Source organism: Aotus nancymaae, unplaced genomic scaffold (assembly GCF_030222135.1).
Source record: "Aotus nancymaae isolate 86718 unplaced genomic scaffold, 86718_ANA_hifiasm-v0.15.2.pri h1tg000058l, whole genome shotgun sequence".
Classification (NCBI taxonomy): Eukaryota; Metazoa; Chordata; class Mammalia; order Primates; family Aotidae; genus Aotus; species Aotus nancymaae.
In genome coordinates, this window is record NW_026988472.1 from 12,346,239 (window position 1) to 12,365,103 (window position 18,865).

The 18,865-nt window shown below is 38.8% G+C and overlaps 1 protein-coding gene and 1 pseudogene across 1 annotated transcript in view; both read left to right on the top strand.

Annotated features, from left to right (window-relative positions):
- Nucleotides 1-18,865, top strand: part of SLC9A7 (solute carrier family 9 member A7) — a 143,561-nt gene that overhangs the window by 19,751 nt on the left and 104,945 nt on the right. The gene's annotated exons all lie outside the window — the stretch shown is intronic.
- Nucleotides 12,367-13,956, top strand: LOC105714259 (charged multivesicular body protein 5-like; annotated as a pseudogene).

Below are 18,865 nucleotides of genomic sequence, written 5' to 3' on the forward strand. Positions count from 1 at the left end.
AAAAGCTATTTACGACAAACCCACAGCCAATATCATACTGAATGGGCAAAACTGGAAGCATTCCCTTTGAAATCTGGCACTAGACAAGGATGCCCTCTCTCACCACTCCTATTCAATATAGTACTGGAAGTTCTAGCCAGAGCAATCAGGCAAGAAAAAGAAATAAAGGGTATTCGACTAGGAAAGGAGGAAGTCAAATTGTCTCTATTTGCAGACGACATGATTGTATATCTACAAGACCCCATCATCTCAGCCCAAAATCTCCTGAAACTGATAAGCAACTTCAGCAAAGTCTCAGGATACAAAATCAATGTGCAAAAATCACAAGCATTCCTATACACCAATAACAGACTTAAAGAGAGCCAAATCAAGAACGAACTGCCATTCACAATTGCTACAAAGAGAATAAAATACCTAGGAATACAACTAACAAAGTACATGAAGAACCTCTTCAAGAACTACAAACCAGTGCTCAAGTAAATAAGAGAGGACACAAACAGATGGAAAAACATTCCATGCTCATGGGTAGAAAGAATCAATATCATGAAAATGGCCATACTGCCCAAAGTAATTTACAGATTCCACGCTATCCCCATCAAGCTACCAATGACCTTCTTCACGGAACTGGAAAAAACCAGATTCGTGGCGCTTTTTTGCCTGGGAATCTCCTGGCATTGCTCCCTGTTTCAGCTCCCCTTGCTGGCTAAGAGGGGACACAGTCTCGTTTACTCTGCACTGGGAACCGCTGCGCCGGGGCACAGGCAAAACAGCCGTGCCAGCCAAAACAGCCGCCCTGGTGACCCGTGGGGCTCCTCCGCCTGGGAGTCTCCTGGTCTGTGGGCAGTAAAAATCCGTCTGGAAATGAGGCATCCACTCACCCTCTGCACTTTCACTAGGACCTGGAATCCTGAGCTGCTCCTAACCGGCCATCTTGGATCTCTCCTACCTCAGTACCATTTTGATACAAAATGTCTGACCATCAGAAATAAATTACAAGACCAAAAAGGCAAGAAAAGGCAAGTGAGAAAGCAATTACCAGAATCAGGCTCATGTATGACACAGATGTTGAAACTATTAGAGATTTTTAAAAAAACTATGATTAATCTTTTTGAAGCTCTAATGGAAAAAATAGATAACATGCAAGATTAGATAAATAATTTTAGGACAGAGATGGAAAATAAAAGAAAGAAATCGAATGGAAATGCTAGAGACAAAAAATACAGTAACAAATGAAGTATACTTTCAGTGGACTGTAAGAGTCAATGAACTTAAAGATACTGGAAGGCAAAGAGTGAAATAATCAGAATAGAATATCCAAGAGAAGAGTAACAATGTCAAATGGTCTAACATTTACATAATTGGAATTTTGGGAGGAAGTGAGAGAATGAGAATGGGACAGAAATATTAGAAGAATAATAGCTAAGAGTTTTCCAAAATTAGTCACAAATGCCAAACCACAGATCCAAGAACTTTAGAGAACAGCAAGCAAGATAAATACCAAAATAACAAACAGATACCCAGGCATGTCACATTTGCACTGCTTAAAACCAAAGACAAGGTGTCTGGGTGCGGGGAGGGGGCAGAGAGAGGAGTGAGGGAGGAAGCGCTGTACAGAGGAAAAGGATAAGAAGTAGCAGCAGACTTTTCAGGAAACGACCATGCAAATAAAAGACCATTCAGTAAAAGACCATTCAGTAAAAGACCAGTGAAGCAAGCAAGAAGACAGTGGGGTGGCTTCTTTCAAGTATTGACAGAAGAAATGTTCAACCCAGAATTCTATATCCAGTGAAAATATTCTTCACCAATAAAGGAGAAAACAAAGACTTTTTGAGACAAAAGCTGAGGGAATTTATTACCAGCTGACCCACTTTACAAGAAATGTTGAAATTCTTCAGGCAGAAAAAAGATGATATAGTTTGGAAAACTGGATCTACAAAAAGAATCAAAGAATATCAGAAATGAAATAAATGAAGATAAAATCTTTTAAAAATTTAATTGTTCTAAAAATAAGCAATTATTTAAAATAAAATTTGTAACAATGTGTTGTGTGTTCATAGCATATTTAAAAGTGAAATGTATGACAACAATGGCACAAAGATGGGAGGGAGGAATTGGTAAAATACTGTTGTAAGGTCCTATGCTCCTCGTGAAGTAGCTATATTATTTGAACTCAGATTATTTAAAAACATATTATAAACCCTAGGATAACCATTTAAAAAGTTAAAAAAGAGGTATAAATAATAAGTCAATGGAGTTGATAAATTCAATAATAAAAAATTCTGAATGAAACCCAGAGAAAGCAGAAAAAGAGGAAAAAGGAACAAATTGAACAAATAGAAAACAACTAACAAGATAGTATATTTTGACCCTCCGTATCAGTAGTTGCTTTAAATGTGAAAATGTGAATCATCTAAGAGACAGAGATCATCAAATTGGATTAAAACAAGAAGATACAACTTATATGTTGTTTACAAAAAAGCCCACTTTAAATATGAGGACATAGATACATTATGCTAAATGAAAGAAGTCACGCACAGAAGATCAGCCACTATGTGGTTCCATTTATATGAAATATTTAGAAAGGGCAAATATATAGAAACAAAGTAAATTAATGGTTTCTGGGGACTGGAGGTAGAAAACAGTTAATTACTGTTAATGGATACCAGGGATCTTATTGGAGTGATTGTGTTGATGGTTGCATAACTTGGTAAATTTACTAAAAATCATTGAATTGTATACTTAAATCGAGTGAATTTTGTGGGATGTGAATTATAACTCAATAAAACTGTTTTTTACAAAACAATAAGTGTAGTAATGCAAAAGAATGACTGTGGCCAGTTTGGCCATTTCTTGTAGAAGAGTCTCAGCCACCTGAAGGCTTCCAGAACCTTAATAACTCATCAGGTCCCTGCCAGCACAGGGAACATCATAGACCTGTCAGCAATCAAAGGAACAAAAGTAATGAAGATTTACATTAAACAATAAATGTGAAATAATGACATTCCCAGATAAACAAAGACTGAAATGTTAATGCCTGTTCATTGTTGCTTCAGTGATTTGGTACTCCGTTTTTAGATGTGTCTACTTTAATAATTTTTATATCTTCCTGATGATGTGAAGGATCTGTCTATAATATTTATTGTCTAAAGTCTATTTCATCTGATATAAATGTAGTTACTCTAATGCTTTGATGATTGGTGTTACCTGGCATGTTTTCCAATCCTTTTACTTTCAATGTGTGTGTGTGTTTGTGTGTGTTTTAATCTATAGCAGTGGTTCTCAACTGGGCAGTTTAGCCCCCTTGTGACATTTGGCAATAGCTGGAAAAATTTTTGGTTGTCACACCTGCATGGCAGCTACTGATATGTAATGAATAAAGGCCAGAGATGCTACTAAATATTCTGTGATGCACAGGAGAGCCCTTACAACAAAGGATTATCCAGCCTGAAATTTCAGTGGTGCTAAGGTTGAGAAACCCTAATCTAAAATGTGCCACTTTTTTTTTTTTGAGACAGAGTCTTACTCTGTCACCCACGCTGGAGTTTAGTGGCACAATCTTGGCTCACTGCAACCTCTGCCTCCTGAGTTCAAGCAATTCTCCTGCCTCAGCATCCTGAGTAGGTGGGATTAAAGGCACGGCCACTACGCCCGGCTAATATTTTGTATTTTTTAGTAGAGGCAGGGTTTCACCGTATTGGCCAGGCTGATCTCGAACTCCTGACCTTGTGATCCGCCTGCCTTGGCCTCCCAAATGCGATTACAGGCATGAGCCACTGCGCCTGGCCTAAAATGTGCCTCTTTTAGATAGCATAAAGTTGAATCTCGGGTTTTTCCCCAGTGTGACAATTGCTGCCTTTTGATTGCAGTGTTTAGTCCAGTCCAATTTAATGTAATTATTTATATGGTTGGATTTATATCTGCAAGTTTGCTATTATTTTCTATACATTTCATGTAAGTTTTGATTCTTTGTTTCTTTTTCACTGCCTGCATGTGTGTGAGAGAGATAGTACTAGTTTACCATTTGAATTCCTCTGTGTTTTTTCCACTATATTTTTGAGTGAGTTTCATAGTGGTTGCTCTAGGGATTACAGTAGTCATCTTAACTTAATCTCAATCTACTTTAGTGTGATGCTAATTTAATTCCAGTAAAACACTGAAATTCTCTTTAATTCTAGCTCCATTACCACATCCCTTTATCATGCTAGTACCATTAAATATGTATAATCTGTATATGCTACAACCCTAACAATACAGCATTGTAATTATTGTTTAATTCAGTTTTATGTCTTTTTAAGAGTTTGGAGAAGAGAAAAATGTATATATGTATATGATTTTTTATAGTTACTCATATATTTATATTTTCCAGTGCTCTTAATTTCTTTGGCCCTGAGTCATTGTCTAGTGTTATTTCCTTTTAGCTTAAAAGACTTCCTTTAGTATTTCTTGTGAGGCAAATCTTCTAGCAACAAATCCTTTGCTATGGATAGCAGCAAATAGTCTTTTTCAGGTTTGTAACATGTATATAGCTCTTAATAGTGTATTGTTTAGTCTTGCCTATTTTTGTACTTCCTGAGTCTTTTTTGACAATATTTTAAAAATTTTTAGTAGTTAATACATTTATATGGTTCACAAAAAAAGCAAGTTTAAAAGGGACAGATTGAAAAGGTATACCTCACCCCCAACTTTCCATTTCTCCTTGACATTGTAGTAACCACTTTTCTTAGTTGTTTGTAATTTCAGTTTTTCTTTACATATATAAAAGCAAATACAAATATATGTGCTAATTTCCACCTTTTCTCTGACAAAAGAGAGTATACACCATGTGTCCTGTACTGCACCTTGTGTTTTTCATTTAATTCGTCCAAGAGATTTTGCCATATTAGTACAAAGAGGTATTCCTCATTCTTTTCTTTCATAACTGCGTGGTATTCTATTGTGTGGATGTACCATAATTTAGTCTTTTGTTGGTGGGCCCTAGGGGTTGTTTCTTATAGTAATCAAACAATGCTGCATCGGGAAACCTTGAGCATCTTACATGTGTGTGAGTGTATTTGTAGAACAGATTCCTGGGAGTGGGACTGTTAGATTACAAGGTAAATGCATTTGCAGTTTTAGATGAGATTGCCAGTTTCTTCTCATTAGAAGTTATATCATTTTCACTTCCTCCACGATGTATGAAAGTGCCTATTTCCCCACCGTTTTGCCAACAGGGTGTGTTATCAAACTTACGGATTTTTTTTTTTTTCTTGAGACAGAGTCTCACCTGGTCACGCAGGCTGGAGTGCAGTGGTGCAATCTCAGCTCACTGCAACCTCCCCCTCCCTGGTTCAAGCGATTCTCCTGCTTCAGCCTCCCGAGTAGCTGGAATTACAGGTGCACACCACCATGCCTGGCTAATTTTTATATTTTTAGTAGAGATGGGGGTTTCACCATGTTGGCCAGGATGGTCTCCAACTCCTGACCTCAGGTAATCCTCCCACTTTAGCCTCTCAAAGTGCTGGGATTACAGGTGTGAGCCACTGCACCTGGCCAAACTTTTGGATTTTTCTTCATATGAGGGAATGATGTCGCAGACATTTTATTTTATTTTTTATTTTTTTGAGACAGAGTCTCACTCTGTTGCCCAGGCTGGAGTGCAATGGCACAATCTTGGCTCACTGCAACCTCTGCCTCCTGGGTTTAGGTGATTCTTGTGCTTCAGGCTCTCTTTCGAGTAGCTCGGATTACAGGTGCCTGCCGCCATACCTGGCTAATTTATTTTTTTATTTTTTTTATTTTTAGTAGAAACGGGGTTTCTCCATGTTGGCCAGGCTGGTCTCAAGCTCCTGACCTCAAGTGATCTACCCCCCCAGCCTCCCAAAGTGCTGGGATTACAGGCATGAGCCATGATACCTAGCCCTCAGTGTCATTTTAATTTGCATTTCTCTTGTAAGTAATGATGAATATCTTCTTAAAAGTTTAAAGGCCATTTGCATTTTTTTTCTGTGAATTACCTACTTATATTCCTTGTCTATTTTTTCCCATGGGCTCGTCTTTTTTCTTGACTCCTAGGAGTTTTTTGTACATTACAGAGATTAGCCCTTTATTTGTGATGAGTTGCAAATATTTTTTCAGTTTTTCCTTTTTTGCTTTGCTTACATATTTCCTCCTTCTTAGAAGTTTGTTGTTATTACTATCAAGTAGTCAGAATCTTCAATTTATTTATTTTTAATTTTTATTTAATTTTTGTTTTTTAGAGACAAGGTCTCTGTCATCCAGGCTAGAGTGCAATGGTGTAATCATAGCTCACTGTAGCTTCAAACTCCTGGGCCCAAGCAGTCCTCCTGCCCCAGCCTCCCAAATACCTATGACTACAGGTGCACACCACCACACCTGGCTAATTTTTATTTTATTTTAAAAATTTTTAATTTTTTACTTGGGGTATGGCTATGTTTCCCAGGCTGCTTTCGAACTCCTGGCCTCAAATGATCCTCCCACCTTGGCCTCCCAAAGTGCTGGGATTACAGGCATGAGCCACTATACCTGGCCCCCACTTTTTCTTTCTTTCTGAGACGGAGTTTTGCTCCTGTTGCCCAGGCTGGAGTACAGTAGTACGATCTCGGCTCACCACAACCTCCACCTCCTGGTTCAAGCAGTTCTCCTGTCTTATCCTCCTGTGTAGCTGGGGTTACAGGCATGTACCACCACACCCGGCTAATTCTGTATTTTTAGTAGGGAAAGGGTTTCTCCGTGTTGGTCAGGCTCATCTTGAACTCCCAACCTCAGGTGGTCCGCCTGCCTCAGCCTCCCAAAGTGTTGAGATTACAGGCATGAGCCACTGTGCCTGGCCGCCGTTTTTTTTTTAAGATGCCTGGACTTTATCATTAGAAAGATATTCCCCACCAAGGGCCGGGCGCGGTGGCTCACGCCTGTAATCCCAGCACTTTGGGAGGCCAAGGCGGTTGGATCATGAGGTCAAGAGATCGAGACCATCCTGGTCAACATGGTGAAACCCCCTCTCTACTAAAAATACAAAAAAATTAGCTGGGCATGGTGGCACGTGCCTGTAGTCACAGCTACTCGGGAGGCTGAGGCAGGAGAATTGCTTGAACCCAGGAATCAGAGGTTGCGGTGAGCCGAGATCGCGCCATTGCACTCCAGCCTGGGTAACGAGCGAAACTCCATCTCAAAAAAAAAAAAAAAAGAAAGATATTCCCCACCAAATGGCTACCAAATTGTCCCAACACCAGTGATAAAATGTCCATATTGATCCCACTGATTTGAGATGCCTTCTCTTTCATCCACTGACTACCTGTATGTATTTCTGGACTTTCTGTTCTGGTCCATTGGAATTTCTCTGTTCATGCATTAATACCACAGTACCAATGATTACGGACCTTAAAGCATATTTTAAAATCTGGTAAAGCTAGTGGTTTCTCATTGCTTTTTCCCCACCTTGAGTTTTCTTGGTTCTTCTTGTTTGTTTAGTTTTGTGTATGACTCTAAAATTAGCTTACCTAGTTTCTGTCCAAATGCCTATTGGTATTTTTGTTGGGTAGCATTGGATTTATGAATTGAGGTAGGAGAATCATTTTTATGATGTTGACCCTTCCTATTCAAAGACCTCTTCTGGCTTTCCATTGCTTAAAGCCTTTTGTGTTCTTCTGGAGTGGTTTGAGTTTTCCATTTAAGTTTTGTACATTTTATATTTTCGGTACTATTATAAATGAAATCTTCTCTTCCTTTTCTTTTCTTTTTTTTTTTTTTTTTCCTTGAGACAGTCTTGCTCTGTCACCCAGGCTGGAGTGCAGTGATGTGATCTGAGCTCACTGCAGCCTTGACCTCCTGGACTCAAGCAGTTCTCCCACCTCAGCCTCCTGAGTAGCCGGGATTACAGGCATGCACCACTCTGTGCAGCTAATTTTGTTCAGTTTTTGAGGATACCAGGTCTCACTTTGTTTCCCAGGGCGGTCTTGAACTCCTGAGCTCTGGCGATCCTCCTGCCTTGGCCTCCCAGAGTGATAGAATTATAGCCATGAGCCACCACACCCATCCTCATCCATTATATCTGTAAACTGTATTGTTGTTCTGGATTTTATTTTATTTTATTTTTATTTTTATTTTTGAGATAGAGTCTCACTCTGTCACCCAGGCTGGAGGGCAATGGTGCAGTCTTGGCTCACTGCAACCTCCGCCTCCGGGTTCAAGTGATTCTCCTGTCTCAGCTTCCCCAGTAGCTGGGATTACAGGTGCCTGCCACCACAGCCAGCTAATTTTTGTATTTTTAGTAGAGACAAGGTTTCACCATGTTGGCCAGGCTGGTCTCGAACTCCTGACCTCATGATCCGCCCACCTCGGCCTCCCAAAGTGCTGGAATTACAAGGGTGAGCCACCATGCCCAGCCCATTTTGTTTTTTACAAAAGAGTTTGCTTAGCTCCATTTTTTCCATTTTTTTACTCTCATTTTCATAGCCCAGGATATTTTCTGAAAATTGTCAAGTGCTTCTTAATATGTTTCTTTCTTGTAATAAATTATCTTGAAAATTAGTTTGAAAAATCAATGTAGTGAAGATGGATTAGGATTTCTAGTGTAAATGTTGGATATAATGGTGAGTTTATCATAAGTCCTTAAAGGGTATGAAGGCTGAACCCCAGATTGTATTTTGGTTTAGTGGAGCTGGGCTGAGCATGAACCAGAACTTGAAATGCTGAAAGTTAACAGATTAGCTACTGAATAACTATTTTATCTAAAGGTTGAATGGCAAGTGTTAAAAATAAATACTTATCTAAGACCAAACCAAAATATTACCAACTTAGAATAAACCCCTGAGTTAATCTGAAATTTTATTCAGAAATATATTATTATCACAATTTTATTAAAAATTTCAGGAGCCATATTTTTAAAGTTTGACATTGAAAGCAAGAGATAATTCCTTCTCTCCCTCCCTCCCTCCCTTCCTTCCTTTTTTTTTTTCGGAGTCTCGCTCTGTCACCCAGGCTGGAGTGCAGTGGCGTGATCTTGGCTCACTGCAACCTCTGCCTCCTGCGTTCAAGCAATTCTCCTGCCTCAGCCTCCCGAGTAGCTGGGATTACAGGCACCCACCACCACGCCCAGCTAATTTTGTATTTTTAGTAGAGATTTAGTTTCACCATGTTGGTCAGGCTGGTCTTGAACTCCTGACTTCAGGTGATCCACCCATCTCGGCCTCCCAAAGTGCTGGGATTACAGGCATAAGCCACCACACCGGGCTGGCAAGAGATGATTTCTCGGCACCATCAGTTGCTAGATTGCACGTGACTTTATTAGATTGTGTGTGTGTCATACCAAAGAGATAACTAGAAATTAAATGCAACTCTAAAAGTTTGTTTTGCAAAAGTGTTAATGCACCAAACAATTCTACAAAGACTAGAATTATGTTATAATCTAATATCTATTATTCTATCTTGTATTGTTACTTCTTTAGGTATTTATTGGTTTAACCAAATATATTGTTTTTCTTTAAGTTATTTAACTATTGTACTCTTCATTCATTAATTCACTCAACAAATATTCACTGACTGTTTACCTATTTTTTTTATATTTCCCTTTTTAAAAGCCAGGTTTATTGAGGTATAATTTACATACAACAAAATTCATTCTTTTTAAATATACAGCTCAATGAGTTTTGACACTGCATACACCTGTGTAACCACCACCAAAATCAAGATAGTAGAACATTTCTATCCCCCTGGAAAGTCCTCATCTGCTTTTGCGGAACATGCCCTTCTCCTACCCTAGCTCTTGGCAATTACTGATCTGCTTTCTGTCTCTATAGTTTTGCCGTTTTTAGAACATCATGTATTAGATAACCTTTTGTTTCTTGCTTCTTTCACTTAGCAGAATGCTATTGCGATTCATCCGTGATGTAATATGGATCAATAGCTTGTTCCTTTTTTGTTACTGAGTAGTAGTCCATTGTCTGGATATATCACAGTTTACTTATATATTCACCATTCATTGAACATTTGGGTTGTTTTCAGTTATGAGGTATTATAAATAAAGCTGCTATGAACATTTACTTACATGTCTTTGTGTGGGCATGTGTTTTTATTTCTTTTGAAATAAATACCCAAGATGAGATTCCTGGGTTGCGTGGTAAGTGTATGTTTAACTTTAAAAACCCGGCAATCAGTTTAAAAAGATCTGAACATTTTTCATTTCCAGCAGCAATGTGTAAGCTTTTCAGTTGTTCCACACCCTTACCAACTTTTGTTATTTAGGAATTTAAAGTTTTATCCATTCTAGTGAGAAATGGTATCTTGTTTTAATTTGCATTTCCCTACTGACTAATAATGTTGAATATCTTTTCTCATGCTCATTTGCCATCCATATATCCTCTTTGAAGTCTGTTTTTGTTTGTTTGCCCGTTTAAATTTCTTTTATAAAAAATATATTATATATATTATATTTATAATAATAAAATATATTATATTTCTTTTATATAAAATATAAATGTATTTTATATTTTCTGGATACCAATCCTTTATCAGATAAGTTTTATGCAATATTTTCTACCTGTCTGTGGCCTTTTCATTTCCTGAACTGTGTTTTTTGAAGAATAGAAATTTTAAGTTTTTGAAAAAGTTCAGTTTATCAGTTATTTTTTCCTTTATGGTTTGTGCTTTTTGTGTTTATCTTAATACATTCTTGATAGATTAACTAGTTAACAGCTCTCACAGCCATTAATTGGTATTTTCTTCTTACAATAATAAATATGTCTCTCAAGAGATTAATAGAATTTTTACTCCAACTTATACATAGACTTAAGAAATACAAATGGTACACTTTGTTTATATTACTCAGGTTGTTATGTGATAATTGGTCACTAACAGTTAAGGGATACCGCAAATATTGCAGGAGACGTTCAGTTACTTCTGAAGATCAGAGATGATTTTTGCCTAAGTCAAACTTTGGGATATCCCTAATATATATTGTCTGGTTCTTTGTGTTTATTTTGGCATTAAGTACAGATTTAAATATTTCCATGAAGAGACTCAAGCGCAATCATAATTTTCACAAGACTAGGTCATATGTTGGCTACGCAAGCATTTGCTGACTATTTGCTGTACGGGAACACAGGCCTCACAAGGATGGCTATGGGAACATTATGCAAAGGGAGTTATTAAGAAATTAGCTTTATGATCCCTCTGGGTTATCTTCCTCTGCCTGTGGAATCAAGAGAGTGGTTTGGAGGAGGCTTGTGACCTTTAACATTTCATGTGTATAAGGATCACTGTCATCCAGACATTGGAACTGTTAAAATTCCAAGGCACTCTACCAGAGTAATTGTGACCCAGCTTTATTTCCTTAAATGCAGTTAAGGTTTTGTTGAATTTTTAGTGTTTAAGAGACTGCGTTGGGGGTACCAGTTGATAGGAAGAGAAAATAAAAGGTTTCTGCCCCCAAGTTGACACTCTTGAGAGGACCACAACTGTGCACTGTGAGCCAAAGGGTGAGGCAGGCCTTGTGGTTGATTTTAGGGTATGTGAGGATCAGTTGTAGGAAACGAGACAGGAAACATATTTAGGGAATAGACTGTAGGGACCTTGATTGCCCTTTTGGGACACAAGCCTTCATTCCATTAAAAAGTGAATTAGCATTAATGAGGGAAGGCTTGGGCTGATTTAGGCCTACCTGAGAATGACCTTTGGCCTCCTACACTCTATGTCATTGAAAACAGTAAAAGTTAAGATAATTGGGGGATGTTGTAACTGCCTCGGTTGTCACATGGAGCTGTCCCTCCATTGGGAAGCTGTGAATTGGCATGGGGACATTTGGCATGCCTGAGGGTAGTATAAAAGATTGACAGGAAAAGGGGCTTTTTGCACCAACAAGATCCACAAACATCTTGCCCATCATCCATGGCAGTCATACTGTGTAGATGAGGGGCAGAAGTAGCTGTAGACTTGGGTAGCTGCCATGCCTCCCATCGAGATGACGCTGTGGTCCCCTGATGTGTTTCCTCTCCTGTGTAAGCTAAGTAAATATTGCATTAAATGGGAACCAGTTTGTGTCTTGGGACTCTGGTTGCCAGCTTGATCTCATCACCGTAGCTGTGCCTCTGCACTGACACCTTGAAATGGAAGGTTAGCATTACAAACTGGGCTAACTGGGCTTGTGTTGGGGATGTGGGGGATCTGAATGGGGGTTACAAGAATGACAAGGTGAGAATAGGGAGAATCATCTGCCTCCAGGACAGGCACTGAGACTCCTGTCAGCAGTTCTGGCACATGGTCTGAGGAAGAAGGAAGAATAGAACTTCTAACTATAGCTCTGGTGAGAGGTCTAAATGGGGCCAGGGGCTCTTCTTAGCTGTTTAAACATTTTTAAAGTTTTTATTTTAAATAACAAAATTTAACAGTGCTTATATATGCCAAGCACCATTCCAGATGTCTTATTTTATTTACTTTTATTATTTTGTTTCTGAGACAGGGTCTTCCTCTGCTACCCAGGCTGCAGTTCAGTGGCATGATCATGGCTCACGGCCGCCTCAACCTCCTTGGGCTCAAACAGTACTCCTAACCTCGGCCTCCCAAAGTGCTAGGATTGCAGGAGTGAACCATGGCTCCTGGCCCATTCCAGACATTTTATAAATATTAACTCATTTAATTCTTCCAACAACTTAATACTATTTATAGTTTCCTGATGAGAAAATTGAGGCACAAAGAAGTTGAGTGACTTGCCCAGGTCATGTAGGTTAGTAAATGGTGAAGCTGAGCTTTGAATCCAGGCAGTCTGCCTCTAGACTCCCTGCTCTAAACTCTTCTGGTTCCTATAGCTTCTCTTCCCCATTCTTCCTCAAGAGAAATAAGTGGTTTCTGGTTTTGCCCCAGTGTTTGTGTTTCTTTGCGGCTGCTCAAGATGAACCAATTCTTCGGGAAAGTAAAACCCAAGGCTCTGCCACCCAGCCTGACTGACTGCATTGGTACCGTGGACAGCAGGGCAGAGTCCATTGACAAGAAGATTTCTTGATTGGATGCTGAGCTAATGAAGTATAAGGATCAGATCAAGAAGATGAGAGAGGGTCCTGCAAAGAATATGGTCAATCAGAAAGCCTTGCGAGTTTCAAAGTAAAAGCAGATGCATGAACAGCAGCAGGACAATCTTGCCCAGCAGTCATTCAACATGGAACAAGCCAGTTATACCATTCAGTCATTGAAGGACACTAAGACCATGGTTGATGCTATGAAATTGGGAGTACAAGGAAATGAAGAAGGCATACAAGTGAAAATCGACCAGATGAGGATTTACAAGACCAGCTAGAGGATGTGATGGAAGATGCAAATGAAATCCAAGAAGCACTGAGTCGCAGTTATGGCAACCCAGAACTGGATGAAGATGACCTAGAAGCAGAGTTGGATGTACTGAATGATGAGCTTCTGGCTGATGAAGACAGTTCTTATTTGAATGAGACAGCATGTGCACCTACAATTCCAGAATGTGTTTCCACCGACACAAAAAACAAGGATGGAGTTCCAGTGGATGAATTTGGATTGCCACAGATCCCTGCTTCATAGATTTGCATCATTCAAGTATATCTTGTAAAACAAACACATATTATGAGACAGGAAATATTTATCTTTCCAAATTTACCATAACAGATTTAGGTTTCTTTCCTTTCTTGGAAGGAAAGTTTAATTACATTGCTCTTTTATTTTTTTCTGTTAAGAGACTCATTGCTTGGGAAATGCTTTCTTTTTACTAAAATTTGATTCCTTTTTTTCTTACGAAAAACAAACTTGGTTTAAAAGTATCTTTGGCTTGTATGACTTGTTTTCATTCATTAATAATTTGAAATAAAAGTAAGGAAATGGAATCTTAAAAATCTATGACAATGTAACTCCACAGTCTTAAAATGACCTAATAAATTGATAAGACAAAGATGAGATTATTGAGGCTGTTCATATTATGATTCAGAATCATTTTCTATTGCAGTATTATAGGTTGGTTAAAGTGATGGCCTTTTTGATGGGTTTTGTTGTGTTTTGTGAACAAATCATTACTGTGTCCAATATTAGAATGGAATTATCACTACTGTATCATGAGTGGGTATTTTGATTCTGTGGTTCCCTCAGTATTACATCTTGACTTGTAATCAATAATGAATATTTATTGATATTTAAGGTATAGGACATTTATACTCATATTTTTCAAAAGGATATAATTTTAATAGTATCACTTCAGCTTAAAACCTCTACTGCAGAAACCAAATTTAATAGAATTTTAATGTCATTTCAGCCTATAACTTTACTACAGAAACCAAATTAACCAGTAGCATTGTGAGGAAAGAATAAGGAACAATCTGGGCTTGGGCCCTGGGTCTACCATTTACTAACTACTGAGTAGTCTATTCAACTTCTCTAAACTTCTGTTTCCTTATTAGTAAAATCATGCTTAACTCACAGAGCTTTTGTGAGGAATAATTGAGGTAATGCTCATAAGTACCTTGTTAACTGCAACAGGCTATTCTCATATGAGGGATTGTTAACAATAAGAAAGCAATGGCTTCAAAAAAAAAAGAGAAAGACATGGAATTAATCATTTTCAAAATGTCATTGTTTGTTGCTGTTGTTGTTTTGAGAGTGAGTCTCACTCTGTTGCCCAGGCTGGAGTGCAGTGGTGTGATCTCAGCTCACTACAACCTCTGCTCCTGGGTTCAAGCAATTCTCTTGCCTTAGCCTTCCAGGTAACTGGGATTACAGGCATGTGCCACCACACCTAGCTAATTTTTTGTACTTTTAGTAGAGATGCGGTTTCACCATGTTGGCCAGGCTGGTCTTGAACTCCTGACCTGAAGTGATCCACCTGCCTGGGCCTCCCAAAGTGCTGAGATTACAGGTGTCAGCCACTGTGCCTGGCCAAAATGTCATTGTTGATGGGTCAGTCAGAACACTCACACAGGATGACATCACTGGGCAGTTTCCAGGGAGCATGGATTCCTTATGCTGTGTGTGGGTGAATATAGCACCTGCCCTTTAGCTTGTACCACTGTTCTGCATACCAAGGAAGGCCTGTGCTATGGTTTTAGGGCCTCATATCACATCTGTTGACCCCCCTTGCTACTGAGACAGCCCACTCTCCAAAATTCTTGGGGTCAGATGGTATACTATCCCCTCCTCTTGGCATCCTTGACAGGGTTCATGGCTTTGATGCTCCTGCAGTCTCCTACTTAGCCTTTCCATAGGAGAGTGAGTACATTTTCTTTGGGAGGAAACTCAGGAAAGTCTGAGCAATGAGTATGCATTTGGGACTGACTCTGGAATTCAGACATTGCTTTGTGGTGATGTTTTTGCTTTCTTTTCTTTCTTTCTTTTTTTTTTTTTTGAAGTTTTTTTTTTTTTTTGAGACGGAGTTTCACTCTTGTTACCCAGGCTGGAGTGCAATGGCACGATCTTGGCTCACCGCAACCTCCGCCTCCTGAGTAGCTGGGATTACAGGCACACGCCACCGTGCCCAGCTAATTTTTTGTATTTTTAGTAGAGACGGGGTTTCACCATGTTGACCAGGATGGTCTCGATCTCTTGACCTCGTGATCCACCTGCCTCGGCCTCCCAAAGTGCTGGGATTACAGGCGTGAGCCACCGCGCCCAGCTTTTGAAGAAATTTTATTGTCAATACACCACAGGCTGCACCACCCAGGCACATTAGTCATGACAAAGGAAGCCAATCATTCCTTTTTGAAGATGAGCCTTATATTACATGAATCATTATATTACCCCTTATATGAAGTCCACCTGTTGTATGTGGTGGTGATTGTATTTTGTCCATATTTCCTTTGCTACGTGGGGAGATCAACTGTAGCTTTTTCATCATGATTTTCATTCCTTGCTTCAAAGCAGTGATTTGGTTTCTAGGTCGGCATTGTAAGCAGCCTAATGCTTTGTCCCAGCACTGCAGCTCCTCACACTGCTGACTGAAGAGAGGCTGCTAAAATAGGTTGATCAAGTTGTTTTTTTTCATTGTCATATTTTGCACCAAATGAAGCGTGACACATCCCACTCTGTGACAGAAGCTGTGAGTGACAATTGGTTCTGTGTGGTGGCCTAAAATTACAGAATGTTACCTGCTGCTTGCTAAGGAAGAATCTTCTGGAGTTTTTCCCTGTATGTCTGCCTGGAGCCCACAGTAGAACTTGTGTATGGCATCTAATAAATTGTAATCCCAGTGTGACAATGACCTGCAGGCACAAAGAAGAAATAACTTGGTCATATAAAGTTTTGAAGTTCTTATATCACCTGTTTAATGTTATTTTTAAACACCCATCTCTCATTTGGTTACTTTCTTTAATAGTCTAATTTTTTATGTGTAATACAGAAATCAAACATCATAAATGGGATTGATAAAAGTCCTTCTTTGCCTCGTGGAATTTTAGTTTTTACAAATAACCTTAGAATAATTCAGGTAACTAAGTTATATGGAGCAGCAGCTACTTGTACATGAAGAACTCTATCACTCTCTGTTCTCCATTTTTCTGCAAGTAACTCAATTAGCTAGATTAACAAACATTGTCACAGAAACAAAGTGTTTTTTTTAAAAGCTATGGATCCTTGTGTTTATACTTACAAAATGCCATAAACAGGCATTTCTCCCTTATTAAGAGGACTTAAACAGGTGTTTAAACATTAAGACAGTGATGATTTTAAACCATAATAAAACCCTAAGTTAAGGCTTTTGTTTTGAAATCCACATTCATAGCTACTTATATGTGAAACACCTTTGCATTTGGGACCAGTGTGCTATTAAGGCTGTTGTTGACCCTAGTACCCACTACCCACCCTTACACACACAGACACACACACATACACATGCACACATGCACGCACACACCAGAGAGAAACTGTTTTCTTAGAGCCCAGGACCATCAAAATAGATTTTTTGACTTATCAAGCCTTGAACTAGAATAGCAAACCCACATTTATTCTAGTGTTTATGTGTTTAGTAGTTCAAAACATGAAGTTATATGTTGATTGCAGATGTAGGAAGCAAAATGGAAAAAAATTCATCTTGCTAGCAAACATCGCTGACTGCCTTCACTAACTGCACTTAGCACAATACGTACTCATCTTTTCTCTGTGTTTACTTATTTATGGGCTACCCCTCCCTACCTGCTCTAGATGGAAGTTGAAAAAGGCAAGCCCTTTGCTTGTCTTCCTCGAGATTGCTCAGATATTCGTTGCAAGAAAGTCCTCATAGCCTTTGGTGGGTTGGTGGTGGTGTGTGATAGGAAGGGTCTTTTCTCAACTCTGAGCCTTCACTTTGGAAGCCGTGCTGTGTTGTGATTAATTCTAATAAACCCATGAAGCATCTGAAGATAACCCCACAGGAAACTGAATTTTGAAGCAAATGTGTTTATTTTTTGGAAGCTTAATGGATGGATTGGAAAAAAAAAGAATCATTTGCTTCTAGCTTTGGAAGCTGGAGAAACCACAGGCTGAGGAGCATGCCCTTGTCCCTTAGTCTCCTATTAGCTTGCAGCTCTAATTTCTATCCAGGGTAATATGACCGAGGGGAACTATTTGCATCTTTGAAAATTCCACTCTTCTGCTGGCTGATAACAATTGAACAGTGGAAACGTATCTTGTGTGTTCTCTACCATTATGGATAATTACTAATGAAGTCTCTTTCTGGCAATTCTCATTAAGTGATTTAATTTTAGAAGTGGAAAGAACCATACCTATTGGAACACTTGAATCTCAACAGACTATTATATTAAACTTTATTAAGAATAAGAATTATTTTTATTCTATTATAGTAAACTTAATAATTCTTATTAAGAATAAGAATTATTCCCTGGAATTTTTTTATTCTATTATATTAAACTTAATAAGAATTATTTTTATTCTATTATATTAAACTTAATAATTCTAATTCTTATTAAGAATAAGAATTATTCCCTGGAATTTTGTAAGATCACCTTAAATCAAATTGTATCTTCAAAAAGGACCATAAAGATAATCACAGTCAGAAAAAATGTTTTAAATCATTATTAATATTGTTATATGTATATGGACCAGAGGTGATCATTTTGTGGGCATGCTGATTTGAAGTCCTTTTTTCAGTCTGTTTGTTCTTAAATTTAGATTTTGTTGTACTGTGAGACCTTACCTTTAACATCCATTCATGTGATGCTTTATCACTTTTTTGAGAGGTTTTACTTCGGAAATTCAGGATACAGTCTTGGCAGTATAAAAACACAGGTGGTTTTGCTTTGCAAATCCTAGGGGGTTATTTGGATGATCAGTTCCATCAACTAGGGTCCCCTTCTTTTCTCTTCTCTGTCACAGCCGTGAGGGAGGTCTTGGAGGACAATAATGCCAGGTAGAGGAGGATGCAAGGTGTATGTGGGGAATTCTGAGGAGTTGAATTTGATGAGTGTTTATGTGTAGGGGCAGATGGCAGTGGCTGATGGAGAAGGAATGATTGGGGAATCAGGGGAGAAGCAGCGGGGATAGTTAAGAAACAATTGCAGAAAATCCAGTCAGGGAACTCGAACCAGAGTAATGATAGTAAGGAGAAGAGGGGGTGACCAGGAAAATGCTTGAGAAGTAGAGTTGGCAAGAGTGGGAAAGGACAGGATGTGGGGGTGATGAGGTGCTACCCAGTAGTACCAAGTTTTTGTGCTTGAATCAAATAATTGCTCAAGCCCTAGAACCAGGGTTGCTTTCTGAGGAAAATCTTGTTTGTGATTATAGAACTTCTCTTCAGCAGACAACAATATGCAAGTCAAGATCTTTGATTTATTTTTCATAGCAAGTTTCATTACAACCAACGTACCTGGAAGCTGTAGCCTATAGATCTTTTACATTACCAGCTATTGAGGTCCTCAATAATGACCTTAATCATGTT